The sequence below is a fragment of the Meles meles genome, chromosome X (assembly GCF_922984935.1).
Source record: "Meles meles chromosome X, mMelMel3.1 paternal haplotype, whole genome shotgun sequence".
Taxonomy (NCBI): Eukaryota; Metazoa; Chordata; class Mammalia; order Carnivora; family Mustelidae; genus Meles; species Meles meles.
In genome coordinates, this window is record NC_060087.1 from 26,739,063 (window position 1) to 26,761,324 (window position 22,262).

The 22,262-nt window shown below is 40.0% G+C and overlaps 1 protein-coding gene and 1 pseudogene across 5 annotated transcripts in view; both read right to left on the reverse strand.

Annotated features, from left to right (window-relative positions):
- The window catches only part of TAB3 (TGF-beta activated kinase 1 (MAP3K7) binding protein 3), a 91,321-nt gene that overhangs the window by 46,416 nt on the left and 22,643 nt on the right, over positions 1 to 22,262 (reverse strand). For 3 of the 5 annotated variants that reach the window (XM_045995284.1, XM_045995282.1, XM_045995286.1), the window contains exons 2-4: positions 12,480 to 12,582; positions 6,173 to 6,249; positions 5,820 to 5,934 (exon numbers count right to left, since the gene is read on the reverse strand). The gene's annotated coding sequence lies outside the window, so the exon portion shown is untranslated. The remainder of the gene's footprint in view (positions 1 to 5,819; positions 5,935 to 6,172; positions 6,250 to 12,479; positions 12,583 to 22,262) is intronic. The other 2 variants (XM_045995285.1, XM_045995283.1) reach the window with 1 other exon arrangement.
- Positions 9,167 to 9,818, reverse strand: LOC123934968 (annotated as a pseudogene).

The following is a 22,262-nucleotide window of genomic DNA, read 5'->3' on the forward strand; positions in this document are numbered from 1 at the left end:
TTCTATCCAGTAAGATGAGCCTGTTTCCCTAAAAAAGTTTTAAAATAATGTATTATTTTAAATAACATTTATGCATTCAATCCCACCGAATACAACCAAAATGAAATACTATCCTATAGTATCTTACATTATAGATTTTGATATGATACACATCAAAACACACCACCTAGTCTTGTCCAGATATTATCAATGTATGCAACAACTATGCAAAAGAGACACAGACTTTGTTTCTCCACATTTTAATGGCTGCTTCTTTTTAGACAATTCTAAAGTGATGAGTGACGATCTGAAACCAACCAGAGAACTCAAGCAGTATCTGAACTATACTGGCTAGGCGAGGCTGTGGCCTAACTCCTGGGACACCCTTGAAACACCCCCACTAAGGCACGGATGGCCACAGCTGTACTGTGCAGCTATGTAGGATTCTAAAGCCACATAAACCAAGAAGTTCTACAGGGTGGAACTTTGCTGTCTGTCAGCTTTGTGGGCAACTTCCAATCTCTGAGGGCAGGATGGATAGTGGGGGGGCCCAGACGCTAGGCTTAGCAGTGGAATCACTCTGAGCTTCTTCTGGTGGTGCAGCTACCCTCACTCCCACTCAGGAGAGCCAGCACCATGAGGCGCAGTGGGCTCAAAAAGCAGCTACTAGGATTTCTCCCAATAGAATTCCTCCTCCCAAGCAGAATTCCTCCCCCAAAGCTCTGTTGTGATGCTGCCATTCTCTACACTCTAGAAAATGACCTCATACCCAGTGCTTTCTTTCCACAGCCTTCTCAGAGATCAGCAAATATGCAGGGTAGTGCAGTTATGGGCCTGAGTGTTCACTTCTGTCACATTTTAGCTCACTTCCTAAAATAATTATAGCAGAGATTACAAACCAATGGTCTGTAGGCCAAATCCAGCCCACTGATCTGTTTGCTTTGACCTCAATAATGTTAAAGAAAACAGCTGAGCCACATTTTTTTTTTGGAAGATTCTTTACTTCTTTAAGTCATCTCTACACCCAAAGTGAGGCTCGAACTAACACAACCCGGAGATCAAGAGTCACGTGTTCCACTGACTGAACCAGCCAGGTGCCCTGAGCCACACTTTAAAATAGAGAAATTTTACATAACAATCTGGATACCCAACTTTTCTCTGAAAAAATCAGAAGCTAGAGCAACAGGAGGCAACTGGTTAAAACTGAGGCATGGCTGCACCCTTTCAAAGGGTCACATACTTTCCAGCTTGCCTACTTTCCACACTTCCTAGGCATCCCAGACACAGAGGCCTCAGGTCACTTCACCCACTGGCCTACCGAGGGGTCTGCGCCACCTGCACTGTGTTCCATCAAAGGTTTAAAGCCAATACTGTGTCAGTCGGGCCTAGTGTGTCTCCACAACAGGCTACGGATACAGCAATGTGGCGTACAATCATTCTTCATCATGCATGCTTGGCCCATGTGTCACATGGCGGTTAGCATCCTGGCCCCTTCCGTAAAACACCAGAAGCATCTCCAGGAGGCCCCTAGAAAGTCAAGAGCATCTCAGGCTGACAGCCACAGCTAGCACCTTAAGTTTGGTGAGGTGAAAACTGCTGAGGTTTGAAGAAAAGTAAGACTTGTCTTGAGAGAACTTTTAAATAAAGGAATCATTCATTTTTCTGATTAGTCTAGCCCAGCCAATAACCGTTGAACAGAAACATGTATACTCATATAAACCTTTGGAATTTTCACCCATTTTCTTGTTGCTTTGGAAGTTTTGGTTTTCAATGATAGTTACTGAGCCATATGTATGTACCAGAAACGGGCTAAGTGCTTTGTCTCATTTAATCCCCCTTATCCCACAGGAGAGGCAATAATATCATCCACATTTTACCAATGAGGAAATGTGAGGCTCAGAGAGGGTAAATAATTTGCCTGTAGTCACAGAGTCAACAAGCAGCAAATCTAGGAAACAAACATCTGGCTACATGGTAAGGCTCTGACGATGTCAAACTCTTAAAGACAGTTTCAATCAAAACCTGATTATAAAACAGAAGGGCTTTTTGTACTGGATAGTAAATTCTTCAAGGTAAACAACAATAAGAAGTGCGCAGTAGTGGAGCATAACAAATGACCTTTTATTAGTGGTACAGGTAAGGTTTCTAATTTCAAGACTTTTCATGCATATATGTAAACGTGCAACTAAATAACAAGGAAGGGATAAGAATACGATACTTGTTATTTCCCCTAAATGAGCCTTTAAAATGATTTCTAAGATAATCATCCCACAGGGTTTTGATTATAATGGAAACCATTCTGAAACAGACACATATTCATTGCACCTATCTCTTATTCTACTATATTCTCAAAGGAGATATACTACAGATCAATATAATACTTATTTTAAAAGACTCAAAAAGCGGGACACCTGGGTGGCTCAGTGGGTTAAGCCTCTGCCTTCAGCTCAGGTCATGATCTCAGGGTTCTGGGATCAAGCCCCACATGGGGCTCTCTGCTCAGCAGGGTGCCTGCTTCCTCCTCTCTCTCTGCCTACTTGTGACCTCTCTCTCTCTGTCAAATAAATAAAAACAAATTTTTAAAAAAAATTTTTTTAAAAAGACTCAAAAAGCATTTTCATGTTAAATACAGTCCCCCAGAAACAAATAGAAGCATATTCACTTTGTTTTTGTTTTTTTAAGATTTTATTCATTTGGGATGCCTGCATGGCTCAGTCATTAAGTATATGCCTTCTGCTCAGATCATGATCCCAGTGTCCTGGGATGGAGCCCTGCATCTGGCTCCCTGCTCAGCGAAAAGCCTGCTTCTCCCTCTCCCACTCCCCCTGCTTGTATTCCCTCTCTCATTGTGTCTCTCTCTGTCAAATAAATAAATAAAATCTTTTTTAAAAAGATTTTATTCATTTATTTCAGAGAAAGAGAGAGAAAGATCATGAGCAGGGGGGAGGGGCAGAGAGAGAAGCAGGCTCCCTGCTGAGCAGAGAGCCCAATGAGGGGCTCGAACCCAGGACTCCAGGATCACAATGTGAGCCTAAGGCAGACACTTAACCAACTGACCCACCCAGGTGTCCCCATATTCAGTTTAAATTTAAAATGAGTACCCATTCTCCCACTCCCAAGTGAGTATCTGCTGGCTCACTGCCACCTCTACAGAACCCATCATACGTGCCACTCCTGCCACCCCCCACTGACCTCCCCAACAAAAAATAAAAATAAAGGTACTTGGGATCTTCTACCATTCTAAGTATAGTAACAAAAAAAGCAGGATATTATTATTCGTTTTTTTTTACTTATTTTTTTAATTTATTTATTGGAGAGAAAGAAAGGGGGGAGGGTGGGAGCTCAAGCCAGCAGGGGGAGGGGCAGACAGAGAGAATCCTGAAGCAGACTCCTAGCCCAGTGGGGAGCCTGACCTGGGGCTCAATCCCATGAACTAGGAGTTCACAACCTGAGCCAAAACCAAGAACCGGATGCCCAACCAACTGAGCCACCCAAGTGGCCCAATTATTAGTTTTTAATTCAGCTCTACGCCCAACAGGGGGCTCAAACTCATGACCCCAAGATCAGGAGCCACATCCTCCATTGAATGAACCACCCAGGTGCCCCAAAGAAGTAGGATATTAAAAAATAAAGCAAAATGACCTTACAGAGTGGCATATGAAAAAAGAAATGGGAAAGCCTTGATTCTTATTAGAAATATTTTGTTCACTTAGGAATACTGAGTTGGTGGCAGGAAAAAACAGTATCTAGGTTAGAAAAACCAAAGGTTTCCTTTATAAAGTGACTTTAAAAATATCTCAAGAACATTCTGGAAAAAGCAAAATTAGACAATAAAAAGATAAGTGGTTGCCAGGGGTTTGTGGGGCAGGTTCACAGATGGAGCATAGGCAATTTTAAGGGTGGTAATATTATTCTGTATAATACTCTAATAGTAAATACATGACATCATGTACTTGTCGAAACCCATAGAACTTTTAACACAAAGAGTAAACCCTTTTTCTTTTTGAGGAAGGGAGGAGCAAGGGAGAGGGAGAGAGAGAATCTTAAGAAGGCTCCACACCCAGCCTGGAGTCTGATGCAGGGCTCAATCTCACCACCCTGAGATCATGACCTGAACCGAAATCAAGAGTCAGACGCTGGGGCGCCTGGGTGGCTCAGAGGGTTGAGGCCTCTGCCTTTGGCTCTGGTCATGATCTCGGGGTCCTGGGATCGGGCCCCACGTCGGGCTCTCTGCTCGGCGGGGAGCCTGCTTCCCCTCTCTCTCTGCCTGCCTCTGCCTACTTGTGATCTCTCTCTGTCAAATAAATAAATAAAATATTAAAAAAAAAAAGTCAGACGCTTAACCAACTGAGCCATCTCAGCACCCCAAGAGGGAACCTTAAAGTATACAAATTTAAGATCATTTAGTAAGTCAGGGGATCCCAAGAAGGAATAGACACCATTTGATATAATCTAACTGTATTACAAACGTATGAAACAATGTCATCCCGGGGGGGGGGAGTTGCTGACCTACATAACTTTGGAAATGAGTGGCATCTTTACTAAAGTAAAGGCAAAAGGAAATATACATAAGCACTGTACTCTAGTTGATAAAGTGTTTCCCATGGGAGTAGGAGTGAACAATTAAGTACATGGATGGTGAACAGTGACAGCCAGGTTTTTCACTATTGGGAGAGGTTACAGATAAGCAAGCAGAGGAGGCTAGAATGATCCATGCCTTAATGGATTACATTGGAGACATCAGTAAAAACTCAGGTTTAGCTTAAGATTGATATAGGTATATAAAAATAGATACAGAGAAACATTTATAGACATGCATAAATACTCAGTGTATACCTGGGATTTCAGCTAACAGAGCCTAGAAACACCACTACCCCAAAGCAGCAATGACCCTACCTAGCACTCAGATCTTGATTTCTAATACCATTAGCATTCTCTAATAAAAGGAACCAGGACTTTGTAGAGAAGAAATGGCTGATTCTAGAACTAAAACAGGGGATACACAGGACGAGTCTGGAATATCTTACAATCCTCAAAAGTAAGGAAGTGCTCAAAAGGAACACCACCCCACAACAATGGGGGCATGTTAAAGTAATACATGGGCTAACCAAAAGAGCTCATCAATGGCCAAGCTAGAAAAATTTAAGCAACACAATAAAGCAGTAATGGATTATGACCCAAAGTATAAAATAATTATCCATGAACCCATAATAATACAAAGAAATGACTAAATAAATAAGCAAATGGGGGAGAAGAGACAATCTTCCATTCAGAAGAATTCCCAATAATTTATAGAGAACACCCTAAAGGCGATGGAGTATAACTTCCCACTACTTAAGTGGCAACTACACAGTGCCTTTATTCCAAAACAACACACTACAAAAGAAAATTTTTTAAAGACTAACATTTGAGGGGCGCCTGGGTGGCTCAGTGGGTTAAGCCTCTGCCTTCAGCTCAGGTCATGGTTCCAGGGTCCTGGGATCAAGCCCCGCTTCCGGCTCTCTGCTCAGCGGGGAGCCTGCTTCCCCCTCCCTCTCTCTGCCTGCCTCTCTGCCTACTTGTGATCTCTGTCTGTCAAATAAATAAGTAAAATCTTTAAAAAAAAAAAAACTAACATTTGAGTGCAGAAGGGAGAAAGTGGACATAAACCTCAGCCAGGTGACCAAAGCCAACATTAACAGTGATAAATCATGTTGACAGTACGTACTCTTGACATGATGTGACAAGACTATAGGAATGGCACTTTACCTCTGTGGTCTTCCTCCCCAAAATGCAGAACACAAGTCTAACAATGAAAAAACATGGGACAAATCCCAGCTGAGGGACAGTCTACAAAATACCTGATCAGTTCTCCTCACAGCTGACAATGTCATCAAACCAATGAAAATCCAAGAAATTGTCACAGCAAGAGGAGCCTAAGAAGACATGACAACTAAACATTATCCCAGTGGGATCCTGAAAGAGAAAAAGTACATTAGTTAAAAAGTAAGGAAAAGTGAGTGAACTATGGACTTTAGTTAATAATAGTGTTTCAATATTGGTTAATTAACTGTAACAAATATACCATGCCAAGGTCATCTATTAATAATAAAAAAATTGAGTGCTGGGCATACAGGAACTCTGTACCATCCTCTCAATTTTTCTATAAAATTTAAACTGTATAAAACAATTGATCTAATTTTTAAAAAATTACCTCAAGATGATCTAGAATCTCCAGCACAAGAGTCTTATTCACATCTTCGGCTCTAAAAGCACCTTCTTTTCAGTAGTCTAGAAATGTGACAAAATGAGGAGTTAATTATCTTTTTTTATCTTTTTGCTGAGTTTTCCTAACTCAGTATGGAAACCTGAGAAAAACTCAGACTTCTGGTGCTTTTAAGTAATAGCACACAGAATGCTAGACCACACTTTTAGGGCAGGTGGCTCTTTCCCACGTAGCATCACAAGCTGAATCATCTTCCTTTCTTTCAGGTCACAAATATTTTCTACAGTAATTAAATTCTACATTACCCCAAGGAGAGAGCAGCAGCAAAGAAAAATTTAAAAATAACCAACTTTTTTTTTTCAAGTATAATAAGCAGGTTTTACTTTTAAGTAACTTTTTTTTTCTGAGCCAAATTAGATCGTCATTCATTCAGGAAATTTATTTTTTTGTATTACTGTTACGTTATTCACCATAGTACATCATTAGTTTTTGATACAGTGTTCCATGATTCACTTTTTGTGTTTAACACCCAGTGCTCCATGCAATCCATGCCCTTCTTAATACCCACCACCAGGCTAACCCATCCCCATACCCCCTCCCCCCGAAACCCTCAGTTTGTTTCCCAGAGTCCGGGTGAAGGCTCCATAGCTCAGGGGTTAGAGCACTGGTCTTGTTTCCCAGAGTCCATAGTGTCTCATGATGTCTCCCCCTCCAATTTCCCCCCCTTCTTTTTTCCCTTCCTTCTCCTAATGTCCTCCATGCTATTCCTTATGTTCCACAAATAAGTGAAATCATATAACTGACTTTCTCTGCTTGACTTATTTCACTCAGCATAATCCCCTCCAGTCCCATCCATGTTGATGCAAAACCTGGGTATATTCATCCTTTCTGATGCTAATATTCCATCGTATATATAGACTTCACTCTCAGCAATAGATCATCTAAGCAGAAGATCAACAAAGAAACAAGGGCTTTGAATGACATACTGGACCAGATGGACCTCATAGATATACACAGAACATTCCACCCTAAAACACCAGAATACTCATTCTTCTCGAGCACACATGGAACTTTCTCCAGAACAGACCACATACTGGGTCACAAAATCAGGGTTCAACCGGTAACAAAAGATTAAGATTATTCCCTGCATATTCTCAGACCACAATGCTTTGAAACTGGAACTCAACCACAAGAAAAAGTTTGGAAGAAATTCATACACTTGGAAGCTAAAGACCATCCTGCTCAAGAATGTTTGGGTCAACCACAAAACCAAAGAACAACAATTCATGGAAACCAATGAAAAACCAATGAGAACGAAAATACATCGGCCCAAAGCCTATGGGATACGGCAAAGGCAGTCCGAAGGGGGAAATACATAACCTTTTGTTTTCTTAAGGCTTTTGCAGCACACGTGGTTGTGACGTAGCATCCTGAGGCCCCAGCTATTTATAGAAGAAAGGATAAAGCACAGGCCCCGCAAGCATGTACGAAACTTTAAACTGCACAGCCAAAAGAATAAATGCCTTTTTTTAAAATGCTGACTATAATATAACCCATTTCTGTTCCATGAAGAGCAATTTATATAAGGACCAGTGGCCTTACTGGCTTATTTTGACAAATGAGCATTCTCTCTTACCATGACTCAGAAACTACAAGAGTCCCCTTGTAGTTTTGCCCCCTACAACTTCAGTTGCCCGTGCCCAACTGCAGTCCAGCAGCAGATGACCCACCTTCCAATGTATCAGCAGGTCAAGACTGGCCTACCACTGCATCACAGTGCCTACGCCATTCATCTCACTGTGCATCACATAGGCATTTTATCATCTCATGAGAAGGGTGAGTACAAAAAAATAAGCTATTTTAAGAGAGACACCACATTCACATAATTTCATTATGGTATACGGTCATAAATGTTGTATTTTATTATTATTAATCTTTTTCTGTCCCTAATATACAAACTTTATCACAGGTATCTATATACATACCGAAAAAAAAAACACAGTAAGGGCAGCTGGGTGGCTCAGTCATTAAGTGGTTGCCTTCAGCTCAGGTCATGATCCCAGCTGTGGTGGGATCAAGCCTCCTGTAGAGCTAGCTCCCTGCTCAGCGGGAAGCCTGCTTCTCCCTCTCCAGCTCCCCCCTGCTTGTGTTCCCTCTCTCACTGTCTCTGTCAAATAAATATATAAAATCTTTAGGGGAAAAAAACCCATAGTATATATAGGGTTTGGTACTATCTGCAGTTTAGGGGATCCACTGGGTGTCTTCAAACGTCTTCCCTGTGGATAAAGTGGGGGGGGGGGACTGCCATATCTTCATCCCAGTAACCCTAATACTACAATGTTAACTTTATCATTTGGGGGCAAATAATGCCTTAGATCAGAGGGACCAGAGAGATACAAGTCTCCTGACCAAACCTCATTTTATAACCACAGGAGAGTTAACACATCCTGTTTATACTGTATATATTTATATGCACTTTACACTTTACTGTATTTTTACCAAATTTTTTAAATTTCTTAATTACTTTATCTTAAACATTACCCCCAAAATGAGCAAAAGTCCTGGGCACCTACACGAATGCTGTTTTCTACCATATGTAATAGCTTTTTCAAATTTCTGATACGACAATGCAAAATCCACCCCACATTCATGTCAACTTTCTTCCAGTGACCTAAATCACCATAGCTTTTTCCCCTTCCTAAATGTCCAAAAAGTTGTGCATTTATTACCACTATGAGCACTTGAAATAATGTTTTTTAACTTTTTATTGTGCTCTAGGTATTATCACTGTAAATCTTGAGAAAAACCAACATACTTTTTGCACACTAAACACTTAGTAAAAATGACAAAATACAGGATTTTACATTAATTGGAAATCAAGGTGTTTCAAGGTCTTTTTTTTTTTTTTTTTTCAACAAAAGTGTCTTTATTTGTAAAAGGCCAGAAGAGCTCCTCAGGCAATTGGACAGGCAGGCCGGCTTCTCAGGGGTCAGGGGCATTTGGGCAGTAGTGCTTGAATAGGGGGAGAGGGTACCCTGAGTGCTCTGTGTTGCCCTGGGCTGCCTTGGGGACAGGCGGCACTAGCTCAAAAGTAGGGTAAACTCCAAAGGCCTCAGCCTCCAGCAGTTCTGAAACAGGATCCAACTTGGTCAGCACTGGGGTTCATCAGTGCTGCCTGCAGTAATGCTCCCGGGACGGCTCTCTTTAGACCAGCCATGGGGGCTTAGCACCCTCTGGGACCCCTTCTGGTAGTCTGGGAGGTGACAAAGGACAGCTGGGCTAGCAGATGCCCCCAGGGCTGGGATCTTCCCTTTTGCAGAGAGGCTTCCAAATGGAAACTGATTATGGTTCTCACAGAAATCCAGCAGGATGAAAGGGCAACCCCGCCCCTGGGGACTGGTGCCCCCACCTTGCCACTCTAGGCCTTAGGATTCCTCTACACCCCCACCTGTGCTCTCTCACTCTTCCTCCTTGGAGTCCACTACTAGCACCCACTTGAAGATATGAAGGGAAATGTCGCCCATAATCACCCAGGACTTCTCCCATCTCCAGACCTTCTCGATGCTTGCCATCTCTTTCTTGATGTGATCTTACCCCAGCTCTGGGTCTCAGTCCACATGGTCCAGCCAGCCATGCTGGCAGGTCTAAGGTCGAGGCTGCAGTGGGGCTGCCTCCGGTCCGGCAGGCTCAGGCTCAGCACAGGACCCGGGTGCCGCTCTCTTAGCCTGCCGTCCCTCCCCACTCCAAGGCCTTTATTAGCTCAATTCTTAAATGGCATTATTTAAAAAAAAAGACAGGACAACTGATGGGTAACATATGCTAAAGGCAGAACATCTCTACATTTTATTAATCCACTGAGCCACCCAGGCGCCCCCATCTCTACATTTTATTACAGAGATTACTTAGAACAGTGTTTTTCAAATGGTAAGTCGTGGCCTATTAGTGAACTGTGTAATAAATTTACTGGGTGATGACAAGCATTTTAGAAAAAGAAAAGAAGTGTCATAGAAAGTATCAGAGTGCTTTATAGTAATGTATAGTATAGTAATGATAAACAGTTACTCAAAAAGCTTATTTGAGGTATAGATATGTATTAAATCATGATTTAAATGTGTTTTTTGGGGTTTGTTTTGGTTTGGTTTTTTTACTGTGGGTTGTTATAAGAAATATTGATTTAGAATGAGGTATTATAGGTTATATAATAAAGAATACTTACTACCTTTCCATTTTACTTTCATCTTAATAGATGGGTAGCTTTCTAATTAACCAAACGGAGTTGAGAAACATCTGGACATAAAAGCCGAAACAACTCTTTATGTTATGAATTTTTCTGTGACTTTATCTTTCTCAAATGCAGCCTCAATGTGTTTTGTGTGGCTCCCTCACATACTACCAGAGGTTTCTACCTTCTAAAAAGTTTTTTTTAAGTAATCAGTGTCCTAAACCCAGAAATTCAAGATCACAAACCATGGGTATTTCCTACTGGAAAGGTATGAAAGATGAATAAAGTACCACTTAAAATCACTTATTTAACAATGACAAATCTGACAATCCTCCCAAACCCACTGTTCATTCATTTAACAAAATCTGAGAACACAGCTTAGAGTTAGACAAGACCCAGGCCCCCCTCAAAGAAACACACTGGCAGTTATAGTAGAGTGGGATTAAGTCCTATAATAAGCTGTCAGATACAGAAACAATTAAAGTAAGACAAGGAAAAAGAGTATGAATGAAAGCTTCATCGAAGAGATGACATTTAAGCTAGGTTGCAAAGAGTAGGGTTCTTTGAAATAAGAACAACAGAAACAGAACATTAGAAGGAACTCTACACATCATGTAACCAAGTGGCTCCCAACTGGGGATGATTTTACCCAAAAAGGCACATCTGGAAATGTTTGGAGACAATTTTAGTTGTCATACTGAAGAGGGATGCTACTGGCATTTGGTAGGCAGAGGCCAAGGACACTGCTCAACATCCTACAGGCACAGGACAGGCCCTGACAACAAAGAATTATCTGGTCCCAAATATCAATAGTGCCAAGGCTGAGAAACCCTGAATCCAACCTCACTACAATCCCCTTGTTTTATACAAGGAATAACTGAAGGCCGCAGGGATTTTAAAATTTGCTTAAAAAGCTAAGTTTATAAAACAGGCCTCATAAATCTTGTCCAGTGTTCAATTCATAACACACACCCACATGTTATTGTACTAGGAAACAGATGTTTATTTTTTTAAAGATTTTAATTATTTATTTGATAGAGAAAGACAGTGAGAGAGGGAACACAAGCAGGGGGAGTAGAAGAGGGAGAAGCAGGCTTCTCACCCAGCGGGGAGCCCGATGTAGGGCTCGATCCCAGAACTCTGGGATCATGACCTGCACTGAAGGCAGATGCTTAGTGACTGGGCCACCCAGGTGTCCCAGGAAACAGATGTTTTAAAAGAGTGGGAACGTGGGACACCTGGGTGGCTCAGTGGGTTAAAAAGCCACTGCCTTCTGCTCAGGTGATGATCCCCGGGTCCTGGGATCGAGCCCCGCATCAGGCTCTCTGCTTAGCAGGGAGCCTGCTTCCTCCTCTCTCTCTGCCTGTCTCTCTGCCTACTTGTGATCTCTGTCAAATAAATAAATAAATAAATAAATAAAATCTTTAAAAAAAAAGTGGGAACATTTATGTAAAGTGGAAAAACAAACTATCTAGATAGAAATCAAAGGTGATATTATTACACAGTCTTGAAATAGATCTATCAATGGCTCAAAGCAAAAGGGATACTACAATACCATTTACAAAATTATACCCATATTTGTTTTAATACTAGATTTATCATCTATACAACTCAGTTATTGAACATGGACCTCTAAGAAAAATTACAATAAAAACTAGAGAATTGGAAGGTCACCGTACACACACACCACACTCAGTTACTCCTGAGGGCAGGTCTTCAAAGCTTTCCCAGCTCCAGCCACAATCACTGGGTATCTGGAACCTGGGCGGGATTTGCCCCTTTAATTCAAAATCAAATTCTAAGTAACCCTTTCCATCGGCTGGTGAGGTTTCTAATAAAAAAAAAAAATGAAATGTACACACACCTCCTCAAGGTCCTGAATTAGGGCCTGGACACCTGAAGTTACCTAGATATCTTTTTTCATCCTTGCTCTTCAATGAACAAAAAGGATGGGAGTGAGGGGATAAGATAAACAACGATGCTAACAGCAATACAGATTAGATTTCAAAAAGGTTTTTGCTCTAATAACTACAGAAATAAAGACATATATACATGTAGATATACACTCCTTACCTCCAATTTTTCAAAATGATGAAGCGTCAACTAAGATAACTTGTCCAGTCTGACACACAACAGTTCACGGTGAAAAACTTGAGAAAAGGCTGCAGACACTATCCTAAAAAAATGAAAGACCAAACAGGTAAGATTTCAACTATGAAAGGTTTAAAGAAAACAGCATAAGCAAGTTATACAGCAAATAAATACAAGGTCGTGAAACAGAAAGCATTTGTTTGTATACCTTTACTACCTGAAATTTCAGTAAATAAGGTTGATGTTCCATCAACACTAACAGGAAGTTCACCTGAGTAAATCAGTCACCTTGCTCCCCTTCCCACTAAGTCGCTTTTAGTACCTAAGGGAGATCTAGCAACAGCAGCGGGTTAGGGTTAGGGCAAAGATATTCTGAGGTTTTGTCTTCACAGAAAGCTAGCAAGAGGAACTTTAATTGCAGCCCTGGCAAACCATCATGGGTCCTGGTAGCTTCCCATTTATACTAGCCATTAAAATTTAATGGGTTTCAGGCTCCTTAAGAGCCATAGGTCTTAAAATTTAAATAACTCCATACCATGTCTAAGTTATTCTCTGGTAAAGGAATTTTTTAGATCTCCAAACCCCAAATGAGCACCACACCCTTACGGCAAAGCCCATCAGCAAAGAGGGTATATGGTTCTTTGTCACCTGATATACCTTCTCAGTAGAATTACAACTGCTCAGGGTGCCCGGGTGGCTCAGTGGGTTGGGCCTCTGCCTTCAGCTCAGGTCATGATCTCAGGGTCCTGGTATCGAGCCCCTCATCTGGTTCTCTGCTCGGCAGGGAGCCTGCTTCTCCCTCTCTCTCTCTCTCTCTCTACCTGCCTCTCTGCCTACTTGCTATCTCTGTCAAATAAATAAATGAAATCTTAAAAAAAAAAAAGAGGTGCCCCTGGGTGGCTCAATGGGTTAAATCTCTGCCTTCAGCTCAGGTCATGATCTCAGGGTCCTGGGATCAAGCCCCGCATCGGGCTCTCTGCTCAGCGGGGAGCCTGCTTCCCCCTCTATCTCTGCCTGCCTCTCTGCCTACTTGTGATCTCTCTCTGTCAAATAAATAAATAAAATCTTAAAAAAAAAAAACAGGTACCGGATCAATGAATTAAAAAAAAACAGGATCCATCTATATGCAGTCTACAAGACACTCACTTCAGAACTAAAGACACATATGGACTGAAAGCAAAGGGATGGAAAAGCATTTATCATACAAATTAAGTGAGAAAACAAACAAACAAAAAAAGCCAGGGTAGCAGGGACTTGGATGGCTTAGTCTGTTAAGGCTCTGACCTTCTCATTTCAGCTCAGGTCTTGATCTCAGGCCATGGTTTCAGGCCACGTGTTGGGCTCCACACTGGGTGTGGAGCCTATTTAAAAACAAAACAAAACAAACAAACAAAAACTTACTATGTACAAGAGCCAGGGTAGCAATACCTGTATCAGACAAAATAGACTTTAAAATGAAAACTGTACCAAGAGACAAAGAAAAGCCCTACATAATAATAAAGGAAACAATGCAGTAAGAGGATATAAAAGTTGTACATATCTATGCACCCAGCATAGAAGAACCAAAATACATAAACCAATTATTATCAGACAGAAAGGGAGAAACAGACAGTAATAATAGTAGTGAACTTTAACACCCCACTTACATCAACAGATAGATCATTCAGACAGAAAATGCAAAGGAAAGAATGGCTTTAAGCAGCATATTAGACCAGACGGACATAACAGATTTACACAGAACATTCCACCCCAAAACAGAATACACATTCTCTTCAAGTGCACATGGAACATTCCCCAGAATAGATCATGTAAGGCCACAAAACAAGTCTCAATGAAAGCTGAAAACACATCAACCATCTTTTCCAACCAAAACAATATGAAACTACAAATCAATTACAAGAAAAAATTCCAGAAAAACACAAATACATGTGGGCTAAAACAACATGGTACTAAAAAAATGGGTCAACCAAGAAATCAAATGGGAAATCAAGAAATACATAGAGACATATGAAAATGAAAATATGCTGGTCCAAAATCTTTGGGATGCAGCAAAAACACTTCTACGAGGGAAATTTATAGCAATACAGGCCTTCCTCAAGAAACGAGAAAAATGTCAGATAAACAATCTAACCTTACTCCTAAGGAAGCTAAAAAAAACAAGGCCCAAAACTAGTAGAAAGAAGGAAATAGTAAAGATTACAGGAAAAGGAAATGACATAGAGACTACAAATACAATTTAAAAATGAACAATAAAACGAGGAGCTGGTTCTTAAAAAAGATATAATTGATAAATCTTTAGCCAGATTCATCAAGAAAAAAAGAGAGCTCAAATAAATCAGAAATGAAAGAGAAGTAACAAACTGACACCACAAAAACACAAAGGACTGTAAGAGACTACTACCAAGGGGCACTTGGGTGGCTCAGTGGGTTAAAAACTTCTGCCTTCAGCCCAGATCATGATCCCAGGTTCCTGGGATCGAGCCCTGCATCAGGCTCTCTGCTCAGCAGGAAGCCTGCTTCCACCTCTCCCTCTCTCTGCCTGCCTCTCTGCCTACTTGTGATCTCTGTCAAATAAATAAATAAAATCTTAAAAAAAGAGAGAGAGAGAGAGACTACTACCAAAATTTATGCAGCATGAAAATGGACAACCTAGAAGACATGGCTCAATTCCTAGAAACATACAATTTTCTAAAACTGAATCAGGAAGAAATAGAATATATAAACAGAATGATTACTATAATGCAATAAAACCGAATCAGTAATCCAGAAACTTACAAAAAGCAAAAGTCTAGGTCCACATAGCTTCACAGGTGAATTCTATCAATTATTTAAAGAGTTAATACCTATCCTGAACAAAGTACTCCAAAAAATAGGAAGGAAAAATTCCCTAATCATTCTATGAGACCAGCACTTCCCTATACCAAAACCAGACAAAGATATTAGAATAAAAGAAAATGAGAACAATATCCCTGATGAAAAGAAATTAAAAATCCTCAACAAAATATGAGCACACCAATTAATTATTACATTAAAAGAATTATTCACTGTGATCAAGTAGGATTTATTCCGGGGATGCAAAGGTGGTACAACACTCACAAATCAATGAGACATCAAATAATCAAGAGAAAACCTTATGATTATCTCAACAGTTGCAGAAAAAGCACTTGACAGAGTACCACAACCACTCACGATAAAAACTTCCAACAAAGTAGGATGAGCAAGAACATACCATAACACAATGAAACCCACATATAAAAACCCACAGTTAACAGCATACTCAATGACAAAAAAGTGAGAACTTTTCCTCTAAGATCAGGAAGAAGACAAGGATGTCCACGCTCACTGCTTTTGCTCAACATAGATCTGGAAGTCCTAGTCAGAGTAATCAGACAAGAAAAAGAAAAAAAAAAGGGGCACAAAGTTGTTAGAGAATAAGTAAACCTATCTGCAGTTGACATGATACTATATAGAAAAAACCCTAAAGCCTCCACCAAAAAATTATTAGAACTGATCAATGAACTCAGTAAGTTACAGGATATAAAATTAATATACAGAAATATGTTACGTTTCTACACACTAATAATGAAGTAGTAGAAATAGAAATTAAAACAATTCCATTTACAATTTCACCAAAGAGAATAAAATTCCTACAAATAAACTTAACCAAGAAGGTGAAAGACCTGTATTCTGAAAACTATAAAACACCAATGAAAGAAACTGAAGAGACACAAATGGAAGGATACTTCGTGCTTGTGGATTAGAATAATTAGTATTTTTAAATATCCATAATACCCAAAGAAATCTATACATTCACTGTAATACCTACTGAAACACCAAGAGCGTTTCTCACAGAACTAGAACAAATAATACTAAAATCTATATGGAACCACAAAACACCTTGACAAGGCAAAGCAATCTTGAGAAAGAACAAACCTGGAGGTATTACAATCCCAGCTATCAGGACATACTATAAAGCTGTAATAATTAACACTATGCTACTGGCACAAAAACAGACACATAGATCAAAGAAACAAAATAGAAGGCACAGAAATAAACCCACACTTAGTCAATTAATCTATGACAAAGGAGGTAAGAGTATACAATGGGGAAAGGAGTCTCTTTAATAAATGATGCTGGGAAAACTGAATAAGCTACATGCTAACCAACGAAAATGGACCACTTTCTTACACCATGCACAAAAATAAACTCAAAATGGATTGAAGACATAAATCTAAGACCTGAAAATACAAAACTCCTTGAAGAAAACATAGCTAGCAATTTCCGTGACATCAGGCTTAGCAACATTTTTCTAGATATGTCCCCCAGGCAAGGGAAACAAAAGCAAAATTAAACTACTGGAACTACACCAAAATAAAAGGCTTTTACACAAAAAAGAAAAGCATCAACAAAATGAAAAGGCAATCTACAGAATGGAAAAAGATACTTCAAATATATTAACTGATAAGGGGCTAATATCCAAAATATAAAAAGAACATCTAACAACTCAAGGCCAAAAAAAAACCCCTCAAGTAATCCGATTAAAAAATGAGAAGACCTGAATGGACATTTTTCCAAAGAAGTCATACAAATGGCCGATACATAAAAAGATGTTCAGGGGCACCTGGGTGGCTTAGTTGGTTAAGCCTCTGTCTTTGACCGGGTCATGGTCTCAGGGTCCTGGGATCAAGCCTTGCATCTGACTCTCTGCTCGGCAGGGAGCCTGCTTCCCCCTCTCTCTCTGCCTGCTGTTGCTCTGCCTACCTGTGATCTCTCTCTCTCTCTGTCAAATAGATAGATAAAATCTTAAAAAAAAAAAGATGTTCAGTCATTAGGGAAATGCCAATCACAATGAGATACCACCTTAACCTGTCAGAATGGCTATTATCAAAAAGACAAGAAATACCAAGTGTTAGAAAGGATATAGAGAAAAGGGAATCTTCACTCATTGTTGGTGGAAATATATAGCCACTGTGGAAAACAGTATGGAGGTTCGCCAAAAAATTAAAAATAGAAATGTTATACAATACAGTAATTCCACTACTGGGTACTTACCCAAAGAAAATGAAAACATTAATTTGATATCTGCACCCTTATGTTTACTGCAGCATTATTTACAATAGCCAAGATATGGAAGCAACCCAAGTGCCCATACACAGATGAACGAACCACTGAAGATGTAGCATGTATGTATCTGTGTGTGTGTAATGGAGTAGTACTCAACCATAAAAAATTGTATCTTGCCATTTGAGACAACATGGATGGGGGCCTAGAAGGCACTGTGCTAAGTGAAGTAAGTCAGAGAAAGACAAATACCATATGATTTCACTTACATGTAGAATCTAAAAAGCAAAACACAGTAAAACAGACTCTTAAATGCAGAGAACAAGCTGATCGTTGCCATACGGGAGGTGGGTGGAAGAATGGATGAAACAAAAGGGTGTAAGATGTGCAAACTTCTAGTTATAAAATAAGTAAGTCACTGAAATGAAAAGTAACATAGGGAACATAGTCAGTTATATTGTAATAATGTTGTTTGGTGACAGATGGTGACTACACTTATGGTGAGCACTGTGTAATACACAGAATTGTTGAATCAGTGTATTGTACACCTGAAACTAATATAACATCGTACACTACTTATACATCAATTTTAAAAAGAAGAAAGCAGTCTTTAGTTCCCTAAGCGGCATTAACAGCTCAAGAACTGACTAGATATTTCAGGTTAACCAGGTAGCCCTATTAAAATGAGGAAAAATCATCTACAGAGAAAGAAGACAGCTAATAATGGCAGAAGTGACCAAATTAGAAAAATCACTACTTTGTTTTATATATTTATTTATTTATTTCTTTATTTAGTAAACTCTACCCCCAATATGGGGCTTGAACACATAACACCAAGATCAAGAGTCGCATGCTCTATCAACTCAGCCAGCCAGGCACCCCTCAATTTCCTAACTTTTAATTAAATAACTAATCCATGCACTGGTAATCAATGGATGATAAAAGAATGAGGTAAAAAGTGGGGTTCCATGAGGGGATCAGGATGTTATCACCTGAACCTCCAACAAATCAAACTACATAGAAAAGTTTTTTAGAGAATTGGGGAAACTTGAACATGGACTAAATATCATATAAGCTATTAAGAAATAATTATCAGGGGCGCCTGGGTGGCTCAGTGGGTTAAAGCCTCTGCCTTCTGCTCAAGTCATGATCCCAGGGTCCTGGGATCCAGCCCCGCATCAGGCTCTCTGCTCAGCAGGGAGCCTGCTTCCTCCTCTCTCTCTCTGCCTACTTGTGATCTCTGTCTGTCGAATAAATAAATAAATAAATAGAATCTTTCAAAAAAAAAGAGAAATCATTATCAGGTGTGTTGTATATGATAATAAATTGTGGTAACGCAAGATAACGTGTTGCTTTAGAGACATTTAGGAATAAAATAATAGATATGCTATAAATCCTCAGCAAAATAGTGGGGTGGGGGATGAGCAAACAAGTATGGTGAAATGTTGATGACCGCAGCACAGAGGTTCACTAAACTTTGTGTACATTTCAAAATGTTCACAAAAGGGGTTAAAATAAAAGCAATCAACTATAGTCACTGCAGAATCTAAGGAGAAAACAACAATGAATTCAAATTAACATTTAAAAGATCATTTTCATTACTTTTTACAGAGACTGCAGAAAAACCTGGGAATATAAAACTACTGCAAGAGTTCTTAAGGCAGTCCACAGTCCAAAGATAAAATCCTTAAAAAGCCAACAGTATTTATTTTAACTATCAATTTAATACTAATGTTAGTAACCATATTATTAATTATAATGATCACATTATCATTTATAACTGATTATACTGCACATATTAATTTAAGTATTTACTGAAAAGTTATTATATACAGGCTCTGCAATAAGTGGTAAAGCAAGACTGGGAAGCCCGTTCCCAGTTTTATTTTATTTTTTTTTAAAAGATTTTATTTATTTATTTGACAGAGAGAGATCACAAGTAGGCAGAGAGGCAGGCAGAGAGAGAGAGAGAGAGAGGGAAGCAGGCTTGCTGCTGAGCAGAGAGCCCGATGCAGGACTCGATCCCAGGACCCTGAGATCATGACCTGAGCCGAAGGCAGCGGCTTAACCCACTGAGCCACCCAGGCGTCCCGTTCCCGGTTTTAAAGCTTCCACCTGAGCTGGTGAAAAAGAACATACTCCATACCCTAATAACAGAGTTCAGAGAAAGGAGAGATGGGTTCAGGTAAAGCAAGTTAACGGAAGAAAAATAATCAAAGTAGCTGCTGAGCAGAGAGCCCGATGCGGGACTCGATCCCAGGACCCTGAGATCATGACCTGAGCCGAAGGCAGCGGCTTAACCCACTGAGCCACCCAGGCGCCCCGTTCCCGGTTTTAAAGCTTCCACCTGAGCTGGTGAAAAAGAACATACTCCATACCCTAATAACAGAGTTCAGAGAAAGGAGAGATGGGTTCAGGTAAAGCAAGTTAACGGAAGAAAAATAATCAAAGTAGACAACAAATAGATACAAGATTTTAAAAAAGGAAGGGGAAAAAATGCAAAAGTTCTGATGAGGATATCCAAAAGATGATGGCACCAGTCACAGTTCTATCAAAATTTTATTTTTGTTTTTAAAGATCTGAGAGAGAGAGAGAGCTCACGGGGCAGAACAGGGACAGGGGGCAGAGGGTGAGGGAGAAGAGGAGACTCCCCAGAAGAGTGCAGAGCCTCACAGGGGGACTCAATCTCAGGACCCTGAGACCAGGACCTGAGCCAAAACCAAGAGTCAGATGCCTAACCAACTGAGCCACCCAGATCTATCAATATTTCAATGCATGACAGATTTGTCAGTGGGACAGGAGGCAAAACTAATAAATGAACTTTCAAGAAAAGAATCCTTAGACATGGATTTTAAAAAATAGTTCTTGAAAGAAAATGGAGTAATACTGAGTAAGGCCACATCCTCATACCCTTAAACATGTAGTAAATGAACACTATGTAACTGAATATACTCCAAGTAAACAAGAACATTTGACATTCACAGACCTAATAAAAGATAACTCAAGGTTACCCTAACAAGAGCATTGAAAGTGAGATGTGAGCACCATGCAGAAGCACCATACTTCTGGTGAAGCAGTGACTCTATTGCTGCAAAAAAGGTCCAAGGGAGAAAAGTTTTTGTTCTCCCTAAGATTCAGATGATCAGAGCAAACAAGATTTTTACTAGGATCTTAAGAGTGATTAGAGAAGCAAGAAAAAAAGCCTTACAGAAGATATCCAGTAAGGGAGTTACAGAGTTTGATTTTAACCATAAGAATAATAAGGATGGCAAATGTGTTAGAAAAAAGAAAGGTATCTCTCAGAACCAGAAAAACAGAAGCATGTCTAAAGAGAGGGGAAAGGACTGATTATACATGTGGGGATGAGAAAAGACGAGTAACAAAAGTAAGCTTTCCAACAGGGCAGAAGAGTTGGCAAATTCCAGAGCCAGTGGAACCACGTTCTAGAAATGGCAGGGGGTGGGACAGGGGTGGGGGAGTCAGTGAGGCTCAGATATGAAGGCGTAATCTCCCAAGTGTCTCAATCCTTTAGGACATGAATCATGAAGTCATTCTACCACTTAGTTTACAGAAAGAAAAAAGCATTAACATGATAAAACTGGGCAATCAGTGCGTATCTATAGGCAAGTTTTAACGGGTCACAAGAGATGAAAAAAAGGGCCCTAGTGGTAATAGACAAAGGACATATGCCCTTAACCAGGTATAAGGCAACAGAAAAGTCACTTAATTTCTCTTAGGACCTGTTTCCTAACCCTTTGTGTAATACACATAACTATCACCACCTCACGAGGCTATTATGGAAACTACACAAAGAAGGAAAATGGTCCTCACTTGTAAATAACTATATTAATTTATGAGGCTGTTTGAGAGCTCTCACAGGACAGCAAAAAGGCATCTCTGCAGAATGGCATCTTTCTTTCTATTTTCAAAAGGACAAATATATATCATACCTACAAAGAGATAAACGAAGAAAGATGTAATGATGGGAAAAGTGTAGCTAGGAAAGCATTCTTTTCCACGACATAAAAAAAAAATTAGTTGATACTGCATATCCCATTTTCAAGAGCAATTAAGAGGGATTCACGTTCTGAGACTCATTCCAGACACTATTTTTAGCTGAAACTTAAATACAACAAATGTGTCCATTGTCAAGGTCTAGAAACTGCCCAATATTGAAGAGACTTGAAATACTGAGTATTCTGGTAAAACTTTCTTTATAATTTATACACACACACACACACACACACACACACACACACACAGAACATAACCTTTTAATACAAATGTACAAAATTATCCAAGTGAGTACAATTACATAAAACAAAACTTAAAAGAGAACTAGGGGCTGAGTCTGAACTCTTAGAGAAACATAACAAAATCATATTCTGCCATAAAGAGCCAACAGAAGGACCTCCTCTCTTGGTTATGGCACATTACGTGATTTAAACCAATCTTCCTGTGGAAGACATGTAAACAGAACTGCACAAAATATAAGAAATGACTTACAGAGGCACCTGGGTGGCTCAGTCGGTTAGGCATCTGAGTTTGGCCCAGGTCATGATCCCAGGGTCCTGGGATTGAGCCCCACGTCTGGCTCCCTCCTCAGGAGAGAGTCTGCTTCTCCCTCTCCCTCTGCCTCTCCCTGACTCTCATGTGTTCTCTCTCTCTCACACACAAATAAATACATAAAATCTTTAAGAAAAA